The sequence below is a fragment of the Cervus elaphus genome, chromosome 25 (assembly GCF_910594005.1).
Source record: "Cervus elaphus chromosome 25, mCerEla1.1, whole genome shotgun sequence".
NCBI lineage: Eukaryota > Metazoa > Chordata > Mammalia > Artiodactyla > Cervidae > Cervus > Cervus elaphus.
Window position 1 is genome coordinate 36,266,817 of NC_057839.1, and position 16,440 is coordinate 36,283,256.

Genomic DNA, 16,440 nt, shown 5'->3' on the forward strand with positions numbered 1-16,440 from the left:
AGGCATCATGTTCAAACTGACTCAGTTTGGAAATAGGCTGTGACTCCAGACTTCTTCATAGTTTAATGGAAATACCTTTGCTTCTGAAGCTTCTGTTGCAAGTTGCCTGTTACAAGTTGCCTGATACAGTGCCAACAATCAGATCAGTAATTCTGCTCTAGTGCGTTTGCTCTGACAGTCGTTGTTTAGCCGTTTAGCCACTCATCTGGGGAAACACCTTTGCTCTGGTTCCTTGGGTCAGTATGCCAACTTCCTTACCAGTCTAAGCTGTAGGCTAATCAGTGAGCATATGTCCTGTTGGCCGGTGGTGGTGTAGCTTCAAGAGTGAAGTACTATACTGGAGCGAGGGCTGGTGGTTATGCAGAGAAATAGAGGATGAAGATAAAAGAATCTTGTGGAATTACAAAGCAGGAAGTCAGCACACTAGTAACAAAGGGTGTTACAAAGGAGAATAAAGACTAAATTGAAACAAGGGCTAAAAACTCAGATGCTGATAGTGTTTAGCAAAAAAGGACGGTAAAGGCAACGTTATTTGAGATTGTGCCGTCTTTATACATGACCTCATTCATCCCCATGGTAATCCTCCAAGACCCAACACAGGTACTCTGCCCATTAAGCAAATGAGGAAGCTGAGGCAGGAGATATATAGTGACATTACTGGTTCACTTAGGGCTGGGGATGAGGTGAGAACCAGAATTTTGATTCTGAATTTTCTTTGGCAGCTCAGGGATCTCAGGAATCTCATCTAGTGTGTAATGGTCATGAGTAACTGTCAGCATTTAGGAGCAGTTCACAAACATTGGGCTTCCCTGGTGCCTCAGATGGTAAAGAATCCACCTGCAATGCAGGAGACTTGGGTTCTATCCCTGGGTTGGGAAGATCCCCAGGAGAAGGGAACGTCAACCCACTCCAGTATTCTGGCCTGGAGAATTCCGTGGACAGAGGAGCCTGGTGGGCTACGGTCCATAGGGTCAAAAAGAGTTGGACACGACTGAGTGACTTTCACTTTTCACTCACAAACATTCCCAAGAAAACACTCTTAACAAGAGAGTTGTGATGTGCAACATTTGTCCATCTCTTGCTGCCCTTTCAGCACAGGACAGTATAAGCTGACTTCCTGGTTTAGGTCTCAGCTGCCTTAAAAAAATGTTTTTATTTTATTTTTGACTGTGCTGGGTCTTCGTTGCTGTGTGGGCTTTCTCTAGTTGCCACAAGTTGGGGCTACTCTCGAATTGCAGTGCTGGGGCTTCTCATAGCAGTGGTTTCTCTTGTTGCAGAGCACGGACTCTAGGAATATGGGCTTCAGTAGTAGAATATGGCACAGTCTCAGCTGCCCCGGGCATGTGGGGTCTTCCCAGAGCAGGGATTGCACCAGTGTTCCCTGCATTGCAGGGCAAATTCTTAACTGGACCACCAGGGAAATCCCTTAGTTGCCTGTTATTTGAAATCATCAATACGCAGTTTTCATTGTGAAGGGAAATAAGCCTGATTGCTTCATGCAAGTACTTTGCAATTTAACTGCTTTGTGAATTTGTCTTCTGTATCTGTTGGCATCTTTTTTTTTTTTAAATTTTAATGGAAGGATAATTGCTTTACAGAATTTTATTGTTTTCTGTCAAACATCTGTTGATATCTTTTTAACTATCTGGTGTCTGGCAAACATAGAGACTTAAAATATATTTCTTTTATTAATAAGACAGTTGCTATTACTTTTTCTTTGGTTTTCAAAATACTCTGTAAGCAGTGATTTGGGAAAAAGACCAAATCTGTTAGTGGTGAAATTAGTCTATAATCAGGCTGAGAGCAAAGTGGACAATATTACATATATGTGTTTGAAGGATGTGTCTTTGGTAAAAGAGATTAATGTGTTTGAAGCTTCTATAAAATGGTTTGTTCTTTAGATTGTGTATTTTGTTACACAGGAATTTTTTTTTTTTTCTGGTTATCAGTAATTGGGGAAATGCCCTATAAAGGGCTAAACCTGTAAAGTTTTGATCATATTGGATAATGAGAATAAGAACAAATGGCAGCAGACCTTTAGCATATGCTGAATGACTCAGATGTACAGTCCACCCAGTCTGCTTATAACATTTACCCCAGGTCACCCTGCAGGCATCTAGCATCATCCTTCAGTCAGATTTCAAGGTAAAGGATGGATCCCAAGGGTCCTTAGTTTCTCCATTCACAATCTATCAATAGATTCATCTTAAATCAACTGATGTTTTTGGCCCGATGTTTTCAGCACCTCTAGGGGTAATAAAATCTGGGCTTTTACCACCTTTTAACTAAAGCAGTATTTTACAATTGAACTGACAGTTTTATTTGATTGGGTTCTCTAAGCAATTCGGTCTAATCTGGTTACAGAGCTTATGAGTCTGGTTCTGTGAGGGAGGCATAAGCAGACCCACCCAGCTAGTTGTGACTCCAGGTAAAAGAATTTCTGAAGGAATGCAGTGGTGTGTGTGTGTGTACTTGTGCTCTGCACCTGTAGGACTTTATGTGGTAGTTATAAATAGGTACATAGATGCTGTTTTAGTCATGGACATGTTACGTAAACTTAACAAACATAAAGCTGGATACCTAATTGTCATTAAATAATGTCCTCTCCGGGCTTCCCTGATAGCTCAACTGGTAAAGAATCTCAACTGGTAAAGAATGAGGTAGAATAATGTCTGACCTATGATTCTGAAGAAAATAGTTTTCTCTATGTACTTTGGTTGGTCCTTAAGAGCAGTTATTACAACTCTGGTTTGGCAGTGGGGGATAATATTTCGAGTAGGGAAGGAGTTTTAAAGCTAGTCAAGGCCTTTGGCCTAAGGCAGGAGATTGACAATAGATTGCCTAGGGAAGCCAGCAGGTGAAATTGAAACTGGGGTAGAGCATCTGGTGTCATGAAGAGCAAATGCCTTGTTTGAAGGGTCGGCCTCTATTGGTAGTGTTATGTGGGAATCTGGACATCTGTCCCCTGAGGGACATCTGTCCCCTGCTTTGGGTCCCTTTCTGTCCTTTAAAACCACAGATACTTGGATAGAAACAAAAGCACTGGAAACAATAAGCTGTTTAGACCTTGTCATAGTTGACATGAAATCAGTCAGTGTACTCTCACCACCTTCTAACTCACCAAAATCAAAAGCAAACAAGCATAAGTGAAACCAAATGAAAGATGAAGAAGATATCATCTCTATAGATGGCATTGATTGCCTACTAAGTTAGTCAGCTAGGAAATCTGGTAGTCTTTTTTGACTTTTTTTCTCCCTCAGACTTTACAGTTTATGACTGTTCAGGGCCAATAGAAATTTACCCATTAAGCACCTACAGTTCATATCCTTCTTTCTCCATCTCTGTGGCCACGTTAAGTTCAGTCACTCAGTAGCGTCCAACTCTTTGCGACCCCATGGACCGCAGCACACCAGCCTTTCCTGTCCATCATCAACTCCTGGAACTTGCTCATACTCATGTCCATCGAGTTGGTGATGCCATCCAACCATCTCATCCTCTGTCATCCTCTTCTCCTCCTTTAGGTCCTATTATATTTTGTCTGGATTATTTCAAAGTTTTCCCTTTGGATCTTTCTAACTGATTTCATGAGGAAACAACACAAACAGACTATATAGGTTTTCTTCCAGGATTAGGCTGGTGGCTAGGGCCTGTGTCTGAATACACAGATAGGGCTAACCCTAACCCTTTTCACCTGGGATGGATGAGGCAAGAGACTAGAATGTTTCAGGCAGTGGGTGGATCTGCTGGAGTAATTCCCAATACCATAATTAAAACAAAGAAGGACACACATCAGAGCTGGCTGGGAAGTCTCTTCTAATTTCCATAGGTTAGCATTGACAGTATATCCATATAATTAGGAAAGTAAGGTCACAAACTAGTCAAGTTTAGAAAAATTGTACAATAATGTGATGAAATGGATCAGGTGATGATTGTTTTGCACCAGCCCCAGTAGGCTATTAGAAAGTTAAATGTCCTTTTGTTAGGTGGCTTTCAGATCCGTAGATCAAATAACTGATTTTAGGTAAAACATGAGGCTGGAGAGAAAGTGATCTTCTCAAGATTAGGCCTCCTCTGGCTTGGAAAGTTAACCTGGAAAGTACCTCCTGGAAGTCTACATCTTCCAGCTCTGATTTAGAGTCATCCCAGCAGGACCACAGTCACAGACACTAATTTTCCTAATGCTAATTTGAAGGGATATGAATGATTACAAAAATATTAACTGGAATCTATCAAAGATTGAAAAAAAAAGGACTCAGTTGGGAACTGTCCTCTAACTTGTCTTTAGCCAGAAGGCACTATAGTTAGACTGCTAGCTTACTATCTATGAGATCTCAGAGAAGCTACTTATTCATCATAGCCCTTAATCCCCTTATCTGTACAATGGGAAAGTAACATCACCTACCCCAAATCTTGTGGTAAAAATTAATAAGGACATACATAAATACCTTAGCAAAATAGTTAGCATACTTCATTATACTCATTCCTCAATGAAAGTTTATCTCTACCTCTCTGGGCTCAGACGGTAGAGATCTGCCTGCAGTGCAGTAGATCTGGGTTCAGGTCCTGGCTCTGGAAGTTACACCGGAGACAGGAATGGTTACCCACTCCAGTATTCTTGCCTGGAGAATTCCATGGACAAAGGAGTAAGTTTTTGAGTACCTGGGGCATGGCTCAGATGGTAAAGAACCTGTGTGCAATGTGGGAGACCTGGGTTCAATCCCTGGGTTGGGAAGATCCCTTGGAGAAGGAAATGGCAACTCATTCCAGTATTCTTGCCTGTAGAATCCCATGGACAGAGGAGCCCAGTCCATGGGATCGCAAACAGTCAGACATGACTGAGTAACTAACCCTTTCACCTTTCACTCACCTGTATTGATATAAAATTATTTTTTAAACATACAGTCATTCCTTTATATTCACAGGGGATTGGTTTCCAATACCAAATGCTGAAATTTGCAGATGCTCAAAGTTTTTTCTTTCTTTTTCTTTTAACAAAATGGCTAAAAGCTTTTGTATCACTCACCTCTTTTAGCTGGAAAATTTCCCTGCCACAGGTAACCCATGTCACCAGTTTCTTGAATATTTTACTAGAGAAAATTGATGCATCTGCCAACAAAAGCAAAAAGACATTTCTCCCCTAATTGCTTTAGAAAGTGTTTTTAAATCTAGATTTTCCATCTGTACTGATGCCAAGAATTATTATTGTTTTTATAAGGACCTGAGATCCTTGCCCCTTTGACACATATATATTTATTGTAGTTTTTCTAAGATCTTACCTAAAATTTATCTTACATCTAGGCTGCAGCACTGTGAGACATATTTTATGGCTCTAGTATTTGTGCCAAACATTACCTTGTTTTATATTGAATTTCTATGGCAGTTCAATATGGTTAAGCCCAGATGACAAAGAACTTTCTGTGTTTAATTAAATTGACTGGTACATGTGCACCCTGATGCAAATATATTTTCCTTACAAAGAATATTCTGCCCTTTGCAAGACATAGGAAGTCTGAAATTAGCTCTGGTTTTCTAATGAGTTTCAAAAACTGGTCCCTGAAACAAGGCAGCAAAATACCATGGTGGAATTGGGTTCTGAAAGAATATTTTTTAGGAACATCCTTCTTCTTTATTCACTCTTTCTAGACTATGTGTAATTTTTCCAAACTACAAAGAGTTATCGGCTACTAAGTTAATGGCAAACTCTAACCAGGACAGCTTCCAAAAAAGCCTTAGGAGAGTGGGAAAGCCTAGTTGTTCCTTTGAGTCATACACCCCTCACAGGGCCACAGTCACCCTGCTGGCAGGCTTTGCTATAGAAATGTGAAACTGGATAGGTGCCCTACCTAGATTCCATCGCCAGCTGGTGCATTTCCTGCCCCAGCACCCTGGGTACGTTAAGGGCTGCGGTTTGCTGATGCTTGCTTCTCTGAAGTGCCCTGAGTCAAATAGGAACCATGTCATGGGAGGTTATAGCCCCAGCCCTAAGGAGCAGTCCTCAGTGAGTGAGGAACTGACAGAGGGATTCTTTTTTTTTAATTATTGTAATTGGAGGATAATTATTTTACAGTATTGTGGTGTTTTTTTCCCATACATCAACATGAGTTGACCATAGGTATATATATGTCCTGGAGAAGGCATTGGCACCCCACTCCAGTACTCTTGCCTGGAAAATCCCATGGATGGAGCGGCCTGGTATGTTGCAGTCTGTGGGGTCGCTAGGAGTTGGACACGACTGAGCAACCTCACTTTCACTTTTCACTTTCATGCATTGGAGAAGGAAATGGCAACCCACTCCAGTGTTTTTGCCTGGAGAATCCCAGGGACAGAGGAGCCTGGTGGGCTGCCATCTGTGGGGTCGCACAGAGTTGGACACGACTGAAGTGACTTAGCAGCAGCAGCAGCAGCCTATATATGTCCCCCGACCCCATGCTGAACCCCCTTCCTACCTCCCTCCCTCCCCTATCTGTCTAGGTTGTCACAGAGTACCAGCTTTGGGTGCCCTGCTTCATGCCTCAAACTTGCACTGGTCATCTATCTTACATATGGTAATGTATGTGTTTCTGTGCTGTTCTTTCAAATCATTCCACCCTCGCTTTCTCCCACTGAGTCCAAAAGTCTGTTCCTTATGTCTGTGTCTCCTTTTCTGCCCTGCATGTAGGATTGTCAGTACCATCCTTCTAGATTTCACATATATGCATTAATAGACAGTATTTGTCTTTCTCTTTCTGACTTACTTCACTCTGTATAATAGGCTCTAGGTTCATCCACCTCATTATAACTGACTCAAATGCCTCCCTTTTTATAGCTGAGTAATATTCCACTGTGTGTGTGTATCACAACTTCCTTATCCATTCATCTGCCGATGGACATCTTGGTTGCTTCCATGTCCTAGCTATTGTAAATAGTGCTGCAATGAACTTTGGGGTACATATGTCGCAGGGTTTCTTAAACCCAGTCCCCTTACCTGAAGGTGAAATAACTTTGAACCAGTCGGGCTCCAGCACTTGCTGTGGGATCAGGCTGAAGCTAGACTCCAGCTGAGCCCTCACCACTGTTTAAACGTGGAGAGGAACTACGAGAGGGAGAAGGTGGGGAGAAGGGAGCAGATATTAGAGATCTCACTTAGAGTAGGATGGTTCTGCAACCAATACGGCAAAGATCTACCGAGAACAAGGGAAAGGAAGGCTCCTTGCCCAGTCTGCTTCAACGCCAATCTTCCTAATTCTTTTGCAGTGAACCAGTTCTCAAGTTGACCCTATCAAGGCCCACTGCATCAGTCAGAGTGGATACTGTCCACGGAACTGCTGAAATTGTTCTTTACACCATAAGACTCTTGATGATTTTCCTGTACACATATGACTCAAGTTTAGTGATGAAACTAAAATACTGTTTTTTCTCCTTCCTTTCGCTTTTGTCTAAAATTTAGTAAGAAGAATTGAAAGAAGGGGTCACCAGCAGCCATAGGAAGACAGGGGCACCTGTTTTCTCCCTATTCTTTCTTTTAAGGTCCTCAGTTCCCGTTCACAAGCAGACTAGCCCCTATGCTTTAGTCCAGTGCTATTTATATGCTCTGTTTTTTAAAGTCATAGCATCTGGAACCATGGGAAGGAAGCTTTAAGCAACTTGATCAAATACGCATAATTTGGCATAGCTTTAGAAACAGCCTGTTTCCTGACTCCCCACATGTGCCCTCAACTTTGGACCCTGAAAGAGGGTGGGCAAATATTTTTAGCATTTAATAAAACCTAAATAGAAAAAAGGACATTTCAACATTTATCAGTTGAAAAGGAATCAAAGTCATAAGATCATCTCCAATTCAAACATTGAGAAATGCTGGGTATAATACAACAATCATTCTTTGAAATGCATGGTTGAACTTATAAGAAGATAGACTCTAAAGAAATTATTAGAAAAATATCCATATAAGACAAATAGTACTGTGCCTCCTCTAGTCTCTCCTGAAGGACAGACTTCTTTCCTCCTGGAGGAAAGAAAAGATCTAACATACATATGTCAGGAAAGTATAAGAGGGGATGGAAGAGATGGAATATTTGATAGTCAGGCTTGATTATAAGAAGTATATGTAATTAAAAGGAACATACTTATGATAAGCACAAAGAAACATTGAAAATCAAAGAATGCAATATATATACATATATATATGTATTAAATACATATTAAATACATTAATCATTAAAATACATTAAAATAATAATACATTAATAATAAATACATTAAATAATAAATACATTAAAATAATACATGTAATAATAAATACATTAAAATAATACAAAATACATTAAATACATATGTATTATGTATATATATGTTTATACATATGTATATATGTACTGTATATGTATATATATACGCACACATATATATATATGTGTTAAAAAAGTATCAGTTAAAATCTATAATATTTTTAGAGAAAATAAACTTTAAGGCAAAAGCATTATTAAGGGTTAAAGTGACTACTTCCTAATGATGAAATATATATTTCAACAAAAAATATAACAATATTAAATCTGTAGGCATCCAATGACATAAAATTAAAATAAGTAAAACAAAAGTCAACAAAATTGCAAGGAAAAATTGACAAGATCTTCAGAAATGTCTCAGAGATCTTTTGTAATGCAATTTAGAGAGCATTTGAAGACTGGAACATCTGATTTTTATAAATAATAAGACTTAGATATAGAAAGAGATAAAGAAAATATGAGGGAGGAAAATTTATAGATCAGTCTCATTCATGAACAGAGATTTAAAAATCCTGAATAAAGTATTCATAAATCAAAATAGAAATGTGTATGTTATACATTATGTGCATGTGTATGTGTATGTGTATGCCTGGAGAATTCCATGGACAGAGGAGCCTGTCAGTCTACAATCTATGGGGGCCCCAAGAGTCAGACATGACTGAGTGACTAACATTTTTCACATATATGTATGTTAATATACACATATACATAGTCAACCATCCAGGTAAGAACAGTGGAGTGGGTTGCCTTGCCCTCCTCCAGGGGATCTTCCCAACCCAGGGATTGAACCTGGAGGAGGGCATGGCAACCCACTCCACTATTCTTGCCTGGAGAATCCCCATGGACAGAGGAGCCTGGTGGGCTATAGTCCATGGGGTCGCAAAAAGTTGGACATGATTAAGTGACTAAGCACATAAACATATACATTATATATAAATATAAAATAATACATAAATACTTAAATGCATGTTGACCAAGTTAGATTTATCCACAAGTTCTAAAACAGTTTGTTAATGTAGTTAGCACAAGAGTAGATCAAAGGGAAAAAAGCTTCTGATCATTTCAATAGATGCAGGAGAAAAAAAGTGTTACCTTTCAATAACCATTTATGAGAAAAGAAAACTCATAGCAGACTAAGAAGAGAAGAAAACTTCTTTATCCATTAAAGATAACCTTTTAAAAATCTACTACAAAAATTATTGACTTCCCCAATGGCTCAGCAGGTAAAGAATCTTCCTGCAGTGCAAGCGATACAGCTGCAGTTTCCATCCCTGGGTTGGGACGATCCCCTGTAAAAGGAAATTGCAACCCACTCCAGTATTCTTGCCTGGGAAATCCTATAAACAGAGGAACCTGGCAGGCTACAGTCCAAAGGGTCACAAAGAGTTAGACATGACTGAGCATATAAGCACACATAAACTATATTATTTCTGATGACACATCAGAAGCATTCCCCTGAAAATTAGGAGTAATATAATAGTGTTTGCCAATAATGTATGATTTCATCTATATATCATAGGTCTTAGCCTGTGTCCAAGGAAGGAAAAGAAATAACATTCGTTAGGACTGAAAAGAAATACAACAATAATTTTTATAACATATAGTTGTCCGCATGAAAAATTCAAGAGTATTTTTAAAAATATAATTGCTGGATTTGTACAAGAAAATCATTTCCAGGACTACACACTAACCGTGTGCACTTATGAAATAACTGGCTGGAGTTGATCATTATTCACTCCCTGGAGCTGTAGCAAAGCAGTCCTTGCTACAGATCAAAGGAGCTCATTACTATCTGAACACAAAAGCAGGTTCTGTTAATGAGGAAATGGGCTAGACATTGTGTTGGGCAGACAGAAGAGTGTCTGCTATACTTTTCAAAAATTATCTGTGTAGATAATCTAGTTTTATGTGTTCTTTGTGTGCTTGAAAAGATGCTTAATCTCTAATTGTTGGTTGCAGATATTCTGTGCACTCAGAAAATGAATCATATATGTCCATTCTACCAAATTTCTAAATTTTGATGTTCAATCTCATGCAGTATCAACTCTGGAGTACTTGATCTAGTCAGTTTCTAAGAGTTAAAACATTTAATGCTAAAACATATCGATAGGTTTGTGGTTTGTCAGTTAAATTTGCATTTACTATGTACTGTGTTTACTGAAATACTTGGATGTATTCCTACCATTTTTTCCCCATTATGATCGTCCTTTTTTTGTTGTTATTGCTTTATCCCTTTTCACTTTCTTGTTTCTATTTTATCCTTCACATTTTGGGAAATTGCACAGTCTACTACTTCAGTGATTCTCTTAAATTTTTAGTATATATACTTAACCAAAGTTTGAGGTTAAATAAGTGTCTTTATCTTTCTCCAAAATAATACAAAGATTTTAGAATGATCACAATCCAATGCAGAAGATGAGGGTTGGATCCCTGGGTCAGGAAGATCCCCTGGAGAAGGGAATGGCAACCTACTCCAGTATTCTTGCCTGGGAGATACCATGAACAGAGGAGCCTGGAAGGTTACAGTCCATGGGGTCACAAAGAGTCAGACGTGACTGAGTGGCTAAACAACAAATAAATCTCTTGTCTTCTCTCTGGACTTCCCAGGGGGCTCAGTTGGTAAAGAATCCACCTGCAATGCAGGAGACCTGGGTTTGATCGCTGGGTCAGGAGGATCCCTTGGAGGAGGAAATGGCAGCCCAATCCAGTATTCTTTCTGGGGTAATCACATGGACAGAGGAGCCTGGCAGGTTATAGTCCATGGGGTCGCAAAGAGTTGGAAACTACTGAGCAACAGAGCACACAGTATCTACTCTCCTATAGTCTATGTTATACTTATATAGTATTTTATTTCCAACTCATTTTTTAAACCCTCTTATTTCAAATTAATAATTTTTACCATCAGTTTTTATTAAGACTTACTAATTTTATTTTTCAAATTATAATTTTATTTCCTCGCTGTTGCTTCTTGTAGATTATTTCTTTATTAGAGGTTCAGTTTCCTTTTTGCAGAAGTGTTCTTCCCTAGTTCTTTTAGCAGGAGTCTGAAAAGAGAGCTTCTTTTCTCCCTTGAACCAAAAGTTTACTTTTCAACTTTTGAATGATTGTTTAGTTGGAAGTACAGCTTGAGACTGACAGTTATTTTTCTCTTGGCACGCTTTACTAGTTGTCTCTGGCTTCTTGTTGGTGTGAAATCTCTTGTACATCTAATTTTTGTGTCCTTTTTTGTTGTCTTTGAGATTTCCTTTACTGCAGTTTCTTTTAGTATTTGATATTTTGCACCTATTTATTTATACTTATTTTATTAGTCCTGTTTCTATATAAGAAAATGTATTAGCCATGATCTCTTTGAATATTTTAACTTCACCATTATATGCTCTCCTTGAAAAACTTGAGTTTTTCTTCTCTTGTTCTGCTTCTTAATCTTTCATGTTTTACATCTTGTTATCTTCTTCTGATGCATATTTGACAATTTTCTTATGTGTATTTTCTAGTTTGCTCTTTCTGTGTTAAGCTGGAAGTCTACTATTTTATCTGTCCTAAGTTAAACTTTTCTGTGTGTGCACAAATGTGTGTATGTGATATGCATTATTCACAAAGAAAGGTATGCCAACCATGTATAGCAATAACATAAAATACATGTACTCTTCACCCAGGTAACAAAATCAAATATTACTAATACCTTAAACTCCTGTGTGTCTCTCTCCAATAATCTACAAATCACCAGATACCATTGTTCTGAATTTTTATTAGCTATTTATATTAGTGATCCATATAGTCAAAGGCTTCGGCATAGTCAATAAAGCAGAAATAGATGTTTTTCTGGAACTCTCTTGCTTTTTCGATGATCCAGCAGATGTTGGCAATTTGATCTCTGGTTCCTCTGCCTTTTCTAAATCCAGCTTGAACATCTGGAAGTTCACAGTTCACGTATTGCTGAAGCCTGGCTTGGAGAATTTTGAGCATTACTTTACTAGCGTGTAAATTGAGTGCAATTGTGTGGTAGTTTGACCATTCGTTGGCATTGCCTTTCTTTGGGATTGTAATGAAAACGGACCTTTTCCAGTCCTGTGGCCACTGCTGAGTTTTCCAAATTTGCTGGCATATTGAGTGCAGCACTTTCACAGCATCATCTTTTAGGATTTGAAACAGCTCAACTGGAATTCCATCACCTCCACTATGCTTTCTAAGGCCCACTTGACTTCACATTCCAGGATGTCTGGCTCTAGGTGAGTGATCACACTATCGTGATTATCTGGGTCATGAAGATCTTTTTTGTACAGTTCTGTGTATTCTTGCCACCTCTTCTTAATATCTTCTGCTTCTGTTAGGTCCATACCATTTCTGTCCTTTATTGAGCCCATCTTTGAAGGAAATGTTCCCTTGGTATCTCTAATTTTCTTGAAGAGATCTCTAGTCTTTCCCATTCTGTTGTTTTCCTTTATTTCTTTGCATTGATCGCTGAGGAAGGCTTTCTTATCTCTCCTTGCTATTCTTTGGAACTCTGCATTCAGATGGCGATATATTTCCTTTTCTCCTTTGCTTTTTGCTTCTCTTCTTTTCACACCTATTTGTTAGGCCTCTTCAGACAGTCATTTTGCTTTTTTGCATTTCTTTTCCATGGGGATGGTCTTAATCCCTGTCTCCTGTACAATGTCACGAACCTACGGCCATAGTTCATTAGGCACTCTGTCTATCAGATCTAGTCCCTTAAATCTATTTCTCACTTCCACTGTATAGTCATAAGGGATTTGATTTAGGTCATACCTGAATGGTCTAGTGGTTTTCCCTACTTTCTTCAGTTTAAGTCTGAATTTGGCAATAAGGAGTTCATGATCTGAGCCACAGTCAGCTCCTGGTCTTGTTTTTGCTCACTGTATAGAGCTTCTCAGTCTTTGGCTGCAAAGAATGTAATCAGTCTGATTTCAGTGTTGACCATCTGGTGATGTCCATGTGTAGAGTCTCCTCTTGTTGTTGGAAGAGGGTGTTTGCTATGACCAGTGTGTTCTCTTGGCAAAACTCTATTAGCCTTTGCCCTGCTTCATTCTGTACTCCAAGGCCAAATTTGCCTGTTACTCCAGGTGTTTCCTGACTTCCTACTTTTGCATTCCAGTCTCCTATAATGAAAAGGATATCTTTTTTTGGGTGTTAGGTGAAGAAAGCTGAGCACCGAAAAACTGATGCTTTTGAACTGTGGTGTTGGAGAAGACTCTTGAGAGTCCCTTGGACTGCAAGGAGATCCAACCAGTCCATCCTAAAGGAGATCAGTCCTGGGTGTTCATTGGAAGGACTGATGTTGAAGCTGAAACTCCACTACTTTGGCCACCTCATGCGAAGAGTTGACTCATTGGAAAAGACCCTGATGCTTGGAGGGATTGGGGGCAGGAGGAGAAGGGGATGACAGAGGATGAGATGGCTGGATGGCATCACTGACTCGATGGACATGGGTTTGGGTAGACTCTGGGAGTTGGTGATGGACAGGGAGGCCTGGCGTGCTGCGATTCATGGGGTCACAAAGAATCGGACACAACTGAGTTGCTGAACTGAACTGATTTATATTAGTTCTGGAGAAGCAGAACCAATAGAATGTATATGTATACATATATGTAGAAGAATTGGCTTATGCTTATGTGATTATGGAGGGTGACAGGTTCAAAATCTGTAAAATAGGTGAGCAGACCAGAGACCCAAGGAGTAACCTATGTTGCAGTAATTGGCTTATGCTTATGTGATTATGGAGGGTGACAGGTTCAAAATCTGTAAAATAGGTGAGCAGACCAGAGACCCAAGGAGTAACCTATGTTGCAGTTCAAGTTTGTTGGCTCTCAGGATGGAGACCCAGGGAAGAGTTGCTGTTTAAGTGCAAAGTGAGTCTGCTAGCAGAATTCCTTCTTGCTCATCTCAGGTCAGTATTTTGTTTATTCAGGCTTTCAATGGGTTAAATGAGGCCTATTCACATTATAGAGGGTATTCAGAGTCTACTGATTTACATGTTCATCTCGTCAACAAAAATATCCTCATGGAAACATTCAGAATAATGTTTGATTAAATATCTGGACACTGTGGTCCAGCCAAGTTGACACATAAAACTAAGCATCACAGGTCTACCCCTTGTCAACTTGGCATCCATACACATCTCCTTAAACTATACTTAATCTCCAAATAAAGATGGTAACAGTTACACCCAACATGATAATGCTGTCTTGTACACAACTGAAAATGCATTAACACTTTCCTCGTAAGAGGACACAGGATTCCCAAGTGATATTTACCCTTTTTCTTTACATTCTGTAAGTTAAAAATGATGATGTAAAGTTAATAACATTAAATGACATCATGTAAAGTCAATATATTTTTGTTACATGACTAAGAAATAAAAGACAGAGGAAAACTAACACACAAACATAGTCATAACAAAATAAGGATGATATACTTATTACAATATAGTCCTAATTTCATAACTGGTCATGTGGTCATAGCTGGTATTTAGTACTATCTTCTTTCACTACCCATTCCGTATTCTCCGTATTCCCATTCCCCTCAGTAAACACCTCAACTGATCATAAATCTTAACTTGGTGGGATAATCTCAACTTCATTCCTGAAGGATCTTTCTGGATTGGGTTGTCATATTTTCCCACTGACTTTAATCATGGGTTCTCCTGTATCCTGGACAAACTCTTCCTTATCTCCACCATACAGTATCAATCCAAGTTTTCCTTGGTAAGCAAGAGTAATCATTCTAGCCAGTAGAGTAATTCTTTTCTTTGCCTGTTGATTAGGAATGAGGAGTCCAAAGTGGCTGCTTGGCAGTCTTAACTTCTAGATTAATGGAATTATTGTGTTTCCTGGTGGGAGCATTTTCTTCCCTTTGGGAGTAAGATCTCTGGGCCAGAAGAACATAAAGTTATGGGGAAGAGGAGGAAAAAATTTTGTTGTTGGGTCACTAGAGGTATTAGTGAATGATAACCCTCCCATTTCCACCCCTTGATTCCTGATCTGTGAATTTTTGTTACAGGAGAAACAGAACCATATACTGGAGGCTGATTCAGACCATATGTGACTTCCTGGAGAACCTTGCCCCCCTCTCTGAAAAGAACTCCCGCTTAGCTGTTATAGTAACTAAGTTTTCAAAAGGCCATTCCAGTCCTAGCCATAGCAATCAGAGAGGAAAAAGAAATAAAGGAATCCAAATTGGAAAGGAAGAAATAAAATTGTTACTGTTTGCAGATGGCATCATACTTAGAAAGTCCTCTGTGATACATCGGAAAACTGCTAGAGCTCATCAGTGAATTTGGTAAAGTTGTAGGATACTAAATTAATATATAGAATTGTTGGATACATCCTCTAATAGCTTCAGAGAGTGAATGCATGGGAAAAATGATTTGAGATCCTATAATTTTTATTCTATCATCATATTTAATTGTGCCTTTTCATATAGAAGGTTAGGATAGAAAACAAAGCTCAGGAAATACCTTAGTATGCTAGCAGTCTCTTTCCTTCTTGCTCTTCATAAATTTCATTTCAGGAGAGTTTGAGCATTTGAGGTATTAATTTACAAATCACCATAAGTTTCTTGCAATAGTATGGACTTGTTTGGGAAACAAATCCTTTAACTTGTGCTTGCATTCATTTAAAGTCTGTTGGAAATTTTTAATCAAGTTATTCAATGACTGAAGCACAAAAACTTGGTTTGAAATTGTTTAGCTGATTGCAATTAAAGTGAAGCTTGAAAATAGGAAGGCTATAGCCTTTATTCTACAAAAACAAGTGAGGTATTGAACAAAGTAAATGATGAGAGCTCAAATGCTGTTTTAATTTTTTTAAATCTGTAATTTTGATATCAATCACTTTGATTTATAGGAAGACTTTTGATGGAGTTCCTAATTTGACTTCGATAAATTTATTCTTATTCTTTATCTCTTTATTTTTTACCAGAATGGGATATATTGAGAAGGATTTAAATTTTTTAGCCTTTAAATTTTAATTAGTCATGGAGAAAATTTAGTTGGTAAATTTTATTTTGCACAACTATTTTCTAGGTAATGTACTCTGAAAATATTTGGGTGGAAATAATCACAAAATGCAGAAGAGAAAAACTAACATTACTGTTAAGTTACTGGATACTTCAGCACCTCTAGGGAAAGTAGTTTTTCAGTTAAAAATACGGCCTAGAGAGA

At 38.7% G+C, this 16,440-nt stretch overlaps 1 long non-coding RNA gene across 1 annotated transcript in view; it reads left to right on the top strand.

Moving 5' to 3' along the window:
• The window catches only part of LOC122683732, a 38,905-nt gene extending 22,958 nt beyond the window's left edge, over nt 1-15,947 (top strand). The window contains exons 3-4 of the long non-coding RNA XR_006337802.1: nt 14,030-14,166; nt 15,279-15,947. This is a non-coding gene — a long non-coding RNA (uncharacterized LOC122683732). The remainder of the gene's footprint in view (nt 1-14,029; nt 14,167-15,278) is intronic.
• Nucleotides 15,948-16,440: the final 493 nt, after the last annotated feature.